This window comes from Hirundo rustica, chromosome W (assembly GCF_015227805.2).
Source record: "Hirundo rustica isolate bHirRus1 chromosome W, bHirRus1.pri.v3, whole genome shotgun sequence".
NCBI classification, from domain to species: Eukaryota; Metazoa; Chordata; class Aves; order Passeriformes; family Hirundinidae; genus Hirundo; species Hirundo rustica.
In genome coordinates, this window is record NC_053487.1 from 17,022,264 (window position 1) to 17,031,434 (window position 9,171).

A 9,171-nucleotide genomic window follows, 5' to 3' on the forward strand; every position below is an offset into this window, starting at 1 on the left:
TGGGGTAGTACTCCAGGACTTAATTAATACCCAATCCCCGGGATTAATTTGGTGCACATTCGAATCGAGAGGAGAAGTTTGGGGAATATATCCCTTTTTCCTGAGATCTTCTAATGTTCTGCCGATTGTTTGTAAATATTTCTGGGCTGCGGTTTCTCCTTCTATATAATTCCCAGTACTGTAAGGGGTTAATAAAAAGGGAAGTCCAAACATCATTTCGTAGGGGGAAGCCCCTATATCTGATCGGGGTCTTGTTCTGATTCTAAGGAGAGCTAAAGGTAAGCATTTAAGCCAATTTAATTGTGTCTCTTCAATTAATTTGGTTAATACATTTTTGAGGGTCTTATTCATTCTCTCCACTCTCCCTGAACTCTGGGGATGCCAGGGGGTGTGAAGTCTCCATTTTATCCCCAATGCCTCAACAGTTTTCTGCAGAATTTGGGCGGTAAAATGAGGTCCCCTATCTGAGTCGATGTTGTTTACTAACCCATACCGAGGGATTATGTGTTCGAGAATAATCTTCACTACCACTCCTGCTGTCTCCCTTCTCGTTGGGAATGCTTCCACCCAATGGGTGAGATGATCAACCATCACCAGAAGATGTTTATAGTTTTGGACTTGAGGCATCTCAGTAAAGTCTACCTGAATGCTCTGGAATGGTCTTAGAGCTAATTCCCTCCCTCCAGGTGTGGCTTTTCTCATTACTCGCTGATTGGTCTTTTGACAAATAACGCATCCCTGGGTTACAGCTTTTGCTAGGTCGTACACTCCTATACAAAAATTCTCTCTTAGGAAGTGGTCACACAATCCCTGGGTTCCCCAGTGGGTTAGTTCATGAATTTCGGTTATAACTTTCCTGGCTAAGGGCTTATTCAAAAATTTCCTGCCATCAGGAGTTAACCACTCCCCATGCTCTCCCCGTTGCATCTTTAGCTCTTCAATGACTTTTAACTCTTTTTTATCCATAGCCTACAATATCCGAAGAGGCCTAGGAGTTTTCTGACATCCTTTCTCGTTTTTGGAGCAGGTATCGACAATATTCCTGTAATTCTTTCAGGGCTTAATTTTTTGTATCCTTTTCCAATTAGGTGCCCTAAATAAGTTACTTCCGATTTAACAAATTGCAGTTTCTTTTGGGACACCTTTAGCCCCTTTCTTCCTAGAAAATTTAGGAGTTGTATACTTGTGGCTCTCACTTCAGTTTGGTCCTCTCCGGATATTAATAGGTCATCTACATACTGTAGAATCTGCACCTGTCCCTCGGGGGCGAATTGTTCCAACAATTCCTCTAAGGCCTGTCCAAACAGGTTTGGTGACTCCGTGAACCCTTGTGGTAGGCGTGTCCACCTCAGCTGTTGTTTCCTCTTTGTCTCAGGGTGGTCCCATTCAAAAGCGAACCAGTCCCGGCTCTCTTTCGCTAAGGGGCATGCCCAAAATGCGTCTTTTAAGTCTATGATGGTAAACCAGGCATGCTCTCGGGGGATTTGGCTTAAAAGAGTATATGGGTTAGGAACCACAGGATATCTGGTGACTGTTCTTTTATTAATTTCTCGTAAGTCCTGAACTAGTCGATATTTCCCTTTGGCCTTTTTCACAGCCAGGATGGGGGTATTATGGGGGGACATGCAGGGCTCTACAATGCCTTCCTTTAGCAGTTGTTCAATTATAAGACCTAGCCCCTTCTTCCCCTCTAGAGATATTGGATACTGCTTTACTCGGATAGGAGGGGTTCCTGGCTGCATTTCTATCTTTATAGGTGGGATGTCAAGTAGACCGCTTTTTCCCCCTTCTGCCCATACCTCTGGGTTGATCTCTTTTAAATCTTCGGTGGTTAATTTCATAATTCTCACTTTCATCCTACCTTTTTCGGGAAAAATCCCCACTCCCAATTGGACTTGTAAGTCCCTTCCTAGTAGATTACTCTCTAGGTCCGGTAAGTAGATGAAATCAGTTATTATCTGTCGCGAGTTTCCTCTTACTTCCACCCCTTCTATGATTGACGCTGTGAATGGTTTCCCTTCTGCTCCTATTACTTCACATGTTCTATTTCCCATATTGACTCCTACTGGGAGCTTCTTAATACTGGATCGGTCCGCTCCAGTATCTACTAAAAATTCAAACTCTTCATGTTGGGGACCTATTTCAAAATTTACTATGGGCTCTTCTTGGTGGTACATTAGGTCCCCTAGTGTATAGAGCCCATGACACCCCTAATCCTCATTACCTTCCCCCTTCAACAGCTTTTCTAGGGCATCTTGCTCCTTCGTAATTGCTTCATCAAAGGTTAACTTTTGACAGTCTTTCTTCAGATGTCCCGCTTCCCCGCAATAGAAACATTTCCGATCTTCTCCTGGTCTCTTAGGAGTTCCCCAGGGTGGTAAAGTCCCCATTTTTCCCGGCCTCAGGTTTCTCCTGTTTGGGGGGCCTTGATTAGGTATTGCCCCTATGCTTTCTTGGGCTACCGCTACCATTATTTTTGCTTTCGTTTTGGCTTTTTCTTCCTCTCTCCTTAAATAAACTCTCAGGGCTTCCCTTAACAATTCGTTTATTCCTTTTTCTTGCCAGTCTTCCATTTTCTCTAATTTTCTCCTAATGTCGGGCCATGACTTAGTGACAAACTGGGTCTTCAATAATACTTGACCCTCAGGGCTGTCAGGATCCATGCTCGAGTATAGCTGAAAATTTCTTTTTAGCCTATTCAGCCAGGCAGCGGGGGTCTCATCTTTCCCCTGCATGTTATCGAAAGCTAGCCTCGTATTGCTGCTGCGGGGAACTGACTCCTTGATGCCCCTTACCATCAAGCTTCGGTAATCTTCCATACCTCTCCTATCCTCTTCCCTGTTTGGGTACCACCTTGGATCTACTATTGGCAGTTTGTAATCACCTGGGGGACCCCTTCTATTTTCCCTCTCCCAGATTCTTATTCCCGCTGTTCGGATCATCCTCACTTCTTCTGGGCTGAACAAGATTTTCAAGATGGAATTCAGCTCTTCCCAGGTATATGTGTTGGGGCCTAAGAATTGGTCTATTTGATCGGATACCCCTACTGGATCTTCTACTAGGTTCCCCAGTTCTTTCTTAAAGTTCCTAACTTCTGAAGCCGTCAGGGGAGCATTTACGAACCCGACTCCTCCAGCCACTCCACCCATCGGGACTTCCCTTAGGGGAAATAGTTCTCGACCTAGTATTATAACATGGCCCTTCTGGGGTTTCTACCGCTTGAGGTGCAATCATTTCGGAACAGGGATCGCTTTTTGGAGAGGCCTCTGTGTTGGAATGGGATAAGTTAAGTCCCCAATTGGGTGGTGGGATTGGGACTACAGATGGTGAGGGAGAGGAAATCTGACTAACATTAGAGGAGGCAGGAAGTGCTGCTGTAGTATGGAAGGGGTTAGTACTAAAATGAGGGGGTGTAACAGGTGTACTGATTAAGGGCGAGCTTACTGAGGGGTTGATTGGAGAGGAAATGGAGGTTACGGGTTGCAAAGGGTGAGACTGGTTTACGGGAAGGGCTGGCAGGTTAGAGGAAGAAGTTAGAGGAATGGGGGTTACAGTCCGGGGAAGTTGGGAAGGATCAGCAGATGGAACTTGAGGATTCTGAGGGATAACCTGGGGTATATCAGGGTAAACAGGGGGAGGAGGTAAATGATCTAGGGGATCCCAGGTAGGGCTTGCCTCTTCCCCCTCTTTTTCACTTTTCTTTTTTTGTTCCTGAAGCTTGCATATCTTTATCTTTTCAGCTTCAGAGCTTAAACTCAACCAACAGGCAGCGTATTGTATCTGTTCTGTTTCTACTTCCCCTTGGGCTCTTAAATACTGATTTAATTGGGAACACATCCAGTGATCAGTGGTCCCATACCATGGCCACTTCCCAGGTAGACTTAAGGTTGGCCAAACTTCTACACAGTAATGGATCATTTTTATTTTACTTAAGGTCTTAGTTATTTCTTTATTATCCCACTGTTCTAACATTTTCCCAAGGGGGCTGCCCGGAGGGATGTTGGTTACTCTCCCTTCCTCCTGCTCTCTATCTTGCTTGGTTTTACTTACACACAAACCCATTCTTACTTGGTCAACTAAAACTTCTTACGGTGCCCTTACCCGAACGGAAAGCTCAATACAGGGCAACACAAACTCAAATTATTTGACCTTCTTTTCAACTAAACTTCCTTAAGGTGCCCCTACACGAAAGTAAATTTAAAGACGGGCAACTCAAATCTTAATTCCTCATTCACTCCACAAGCACCCGAAAGTAGCCCTAGCCTACTCCTGCACGTCCCACCCCCGCAATGTGGGCTTGGCAGGTCCCACCCCCGCAATGTGGGAACCTCGGCGCTACTCCTGCCGGTGCTTGAAGTGCCCGAGTTGTAGTCTGGTGACCCGCCCTTAGGGCCTCAGCCACTACTCTCTAGCCAGCACTTTTCCCTCTCCCGTACGTCAGGCAAATCCCTGTAGGCAGCCGGTCAACCAGGGCCCAGGGTTCCAGGTGCTACCTACTGCCAGGATTAGGACATATGGTGTGCGACTCACTCATACACCCTATTGCTGAGTCCCTCGCACTTTGGAACTCCCCTAACTTTCACACTCCTGCACCCGGGACAGCGTCCTGTCCTCCCGCCAGTGCAGACTGCACCCGGACAGCGTAGGCACCCCCGACCAGTGTTACCTACCCCTGACCAATGCAGGTCCCCTGTACCTGGTAGCGTGCCTCTCTGCACCCCCGACCAGTACAAAGCCCTCACTCACTCCAGCCCTATCCCGCACCCGGATAGCGTACCTCTCCCAGGCACCCCCAACCAGTGCGGCAACTCCCCAACTAGGCAGTCTGTAGGCCCGCCCTCAGGACCCCAGCCACTAGCCTAGCCTGTGGACCCTCTTACCCCTACACCCGGATAGGAACAAATCCCCCGCCCAATGCAGGTCCCACACCCGGATAATATGCTCTCCTGGGGCCACCCCGACCAGTGTGGGAATCAAGGGCCACACCCTCTACTCCTCTTTTCGTGGGGGGGATCCTAGTGGGGCCTTCCTCTCTACCACCCTATGACGTGCCACACACACCCTAAGAAACCTCCGCACGTCCGGAGGGGGGCCCGCTATGCCCCTGGAGGCGCCTCACTCACTCGATCTTCCTCTCGCTTCCCCCTGTTCCCGGCCGTCTCCCTCACGGGAGTCCGGAACCGCGGTACTAAGGGGTCCGCACTCGCTTCGGGGGTCCGAGCTGCCGGCCCCCGTCTCACTCACACCGCACTTGCACGCCTCCACTCCTGCCACCGGCTTTACTTACCGGTGCTCCCCAGCGATGTCTTCCGGCGGCGACCCTCACTGGGTCCGGAGTCGCCAGCTGTCCCAGGAGTCCGAGATCGGGCGGCGCCTTCCCTTCCTGGGTCCTCTTCTGGGCGTGGCTTATCCCGGACGAGTCCCCAAAATTGTTGGAAATGAACTGGGCAGGAGACTGAGTTAACTCCTTCAATGCCTTTATTTCCAGCTCTTTTTGGCGAGGGAGGGCTCAGGGATGCCTATGCCACCGCTGCTCTGACCAGACACCGCCGAGGAGGAGGTCCTTGTCGACTTTGCCACGCAGCCGCAGAGTCGGGAGCCTCGCCTCACGGGAATCCATAGGTCTCGATTCAGGCTTCTTGGGTCTAGGGGGTGTTTCTCCGCGAGGGTCTCCTAAGTTATGGCGAGATTCCCGAAAGTGGTTAGAGGATGTCAGAGGGTACCTGAGCTCTTTCCTCACCCGGTGCTGCTTTTTGTTTTCCCGAGGCTTGAGTTGGCTCGTCGTTCTCAGGGGTTGTTGGTGTCTGCCGCACTTCCGTCCTGCCTGATCTCCATAATGGGCGGTGCTAGACAAAGGCGAGGAGGGAGCAAAGCCTCTAGGTCGACAGGCAGGCGGGGAGGAGCTGATAACAAAGTAGCAGGCGAGGAGGGGGCGAAGCCTCTAAGTCGACAGGCAGGCGGGGAGGAGCTGATACAAAGTAGCAGGCGAGGCAGCGGTGGCTTAGGCTACTTAGGGAGTAATGGGGCTCAATTTATAATAAGGTAAAGGAGTGTTAGGACTGTCTGAAACAGGGAAGCAATTGTGGAAATACACAGAACTGGAGTCTGGGGTACAGAGAACAGTTAACATCAATACATCGAACTGGTAACTTATACATATAACATCAATACACAGGATCCAAGCAACCAATAATTAACAATAAACAGACTAGACTCATAAAGGTAGCACCTTGGGATCTCTCATTTCTCCCAATCAATACCCATATTTCTTTAATAAGTCACTGGGAAATGCGGGGACGGGAAGGGCTTTCGGGCAGCCTGGCCAGAGCTGCCTGAAAGGTACCACGCAGCTCGGTGAGAGCCACGCGAACCGCGCGGATCGTGCCGACTGCGTGGGCTTGGGGATCGGAAAATTCTGAAGAAACCTGAGCTAGCAGGCAGATCTCCTGCCGCTTCTTTCAGAGTACTTTTCCGGGAATAAGGGGTTTGGGGCAGAGGGACAGAGGAACTGGGGGATGGCTTTTCACATTCTGGCAGTTTTTGAATTCCTTTCTGAGACCTTACTGCCAAATACAGCTGCGCTGCCAAATTAAAATATTTTAAAATGTCTCTGTCTCCCGACGCAGCTAATTGAGTCATTTTCCTTCTCACAGCACCCCAAAACTCGGCGCTGCCGATCTGGTCGGGGGACACCCGCGGAAAATGCGAATAGAGCCAAGGAACAAAATGTTTTAAATCACTTTTTGAAACTTTTAACTCAGCACTCTGTGCAACTGAAATTAAAGTATAATACACACTCTTTTGAACGACAGAGAGTTTTACACCCATCTATCCCGATATATGTCGTTCCCAAACTAACAGCCAGGCAAACTGAAACCGAAAATAAAACTTAACTGTGGTTTTTTCTCCCTAAAACCGAGACACGGTCTCTTCTCCGCCCACTCGGGGGAACCACAAAGGCAAGCAGGTGGCTACAAAAACCCGGAAAACAGCCACCGTGTGAATCCGATTCGCGCCGAACTAAAAGATTAAATAACAAAAATTAACTAAAGACGGTTCTGCGGAAGGTTTCCAACAGAGAGCTGGGGCAAACCCCAAGCCTCTGGGCCGCGCAGCCAAAATCCTTTATCATGATTCCTGAGGATTACTCCTCCCAATTGGGTGACCCCCCCTGGGGGAAGCCCACCAAAAGCAAGTACCGCTTGCGATACTCACCCCTTCCGTGGAACTTGGAAAGCCTGGAGTTGTCAGTCTGTCGCCGAAGAAGACTCTGGGGGTGCTCCAGAGCTGCCTTCTTCTTCCCCTGGGAGCAAGTTTCTACAGAAACTGCTCTTATCAGAGGTAGCACGAAGTCCAAGGACTGCTTCGGGCTCTTTGAAGCCCTAGTCCGTGCCAGGCGGTCCACTCCGTCTAGGGGACCGTGCGGTGGGGGCCAATACTGTCACTGTGGGTCTGGTCCCGCATGGGTCCAAGCTGCTCTGCTGGCTTGGAGTGCCCCTCGTCCGGGTGCCACTCCGTATAGCAGCGTCCTCTCACACCTGGTGGGCGTGCAGGCTAGCTCAGTTCTGCACTGCTACTACGAGGATCGGTCGGGGTTACAGGTAGGGCGAGTATCCTCCTCCCGGTAGGTTCTTGGTTCCCCACACTAGCGAGTGGACCTGATGGAGTTGCGACGGCGGCGACAGAAAAAGAGTTGTCCCTCTTTAGGCAGGGTAGAAGGTAGTTTATAAAAGGGAGTCTGGCAAAGAGCTCCGCCTCAGACCACTGCTGCCCAGAGAGAGCAGAGATCAAAGCTTGACAGCTACTTATAAATGGGGGAGGGCTGACAACGGGTCAGCCAACCAGGGAACACGGGGGTGGTAACAGGGGTGTCAACTTTTGAACCATTAACAAATCACAGGAGGGTAGGAGGGGATTCCCCGGGCACCAGCCTACCACTTGACACCTCTCCTGGATCTTTCCAGAATCCAGGGAACGGTCTCGAAAGTAACAGACAGGGCGACCACGAGGAGAGGGGGGGAACTGACAGGGACAGGTGCAGGGAAGGAATGACTGACAGAAAACGTCTGCTTAAATACCTAACTCGTAAGGGGAAGACCATTACAAAACACAGGGGAGTACAGTGGACTAAACCATAACAAAAATAACTCAAAAACCTTACAAAAATAACTTAATAACTTAATAAAATAACTCTCACACCACTACAACTCATTTTGATCATATCTCCTTTCCAGAGCATTTGTTAGACGTGGTTCTGAGAGTTCCAGATTTCATTCCCTTTCATGAAAGGAAAGCCTTACTTTCAGCAAAGGGAATGAATTCGTGCAATTTCAGTGCGGGTTAAGCTTGCAAGCTTTGCTCCATTTCCCTGCACTACTTGTCATCCCATTCACTATCATTGTTTTCACATGGTTTTGAAATTTTTCCTTATTCCTTTTTTCTTTTTTTTTCATTTTGTTTCTTCAATTGCTCTCCTGTCTCTGAATTTACATTTCTTCCCGCCTTTAAGGATTGGATTTGGAGTAATTTGAGCAGGTTATGGTTTTTTTCACTGGCCCTCATTTCATCTCAATCGGCTTGGCTGTGATCCCTCCATTTCCATAATTTCAGGGTTTTTTTCCATTCCGCTCTTTTTGATCATATCTCCTTTCCAGAGCATTTGTTAGACTTGGATCTGTGAGTTCCAGATTTCATTCCCTTTCATGAAGGAAAGCCTTCTATTCAGGAAAGGAATGAAATCCTGCGATTTCTTCGCGGATTAAACTGGCAAGCTTTGCTCCATTTCCCTGCATGTCTTGTCATCCCTTTCACTATCATTGTTTTCACATGGTTTTGAAACTTTTCCTTTATCCTTTTTTTTCATTTTGTTTCTTCAGTTGATCTCCTGTCTCTGAATTTACATTTCTTCCGACGTTTAAGGATTGGATTTGGAGTAATTTGAGCAAGTTATGGTCTTTTTTAATGGCCCTCATTTCATCTCAGTCCTCCTGGCTGTGATCCCTCCATTTCCATAATTTCTGGAGTTGTTTTCATTCCACTCTTTTTGATCATATCTCCTTTCTCGGGCATTTGTTAGACTTGGTTCTGAGAGTTCAACATTTCATTCCTCTTCATGAAAGGAAAGCCTTCTTTTCAGGAAAGGAATGTAATCTTGCAATTTCAATGATGATT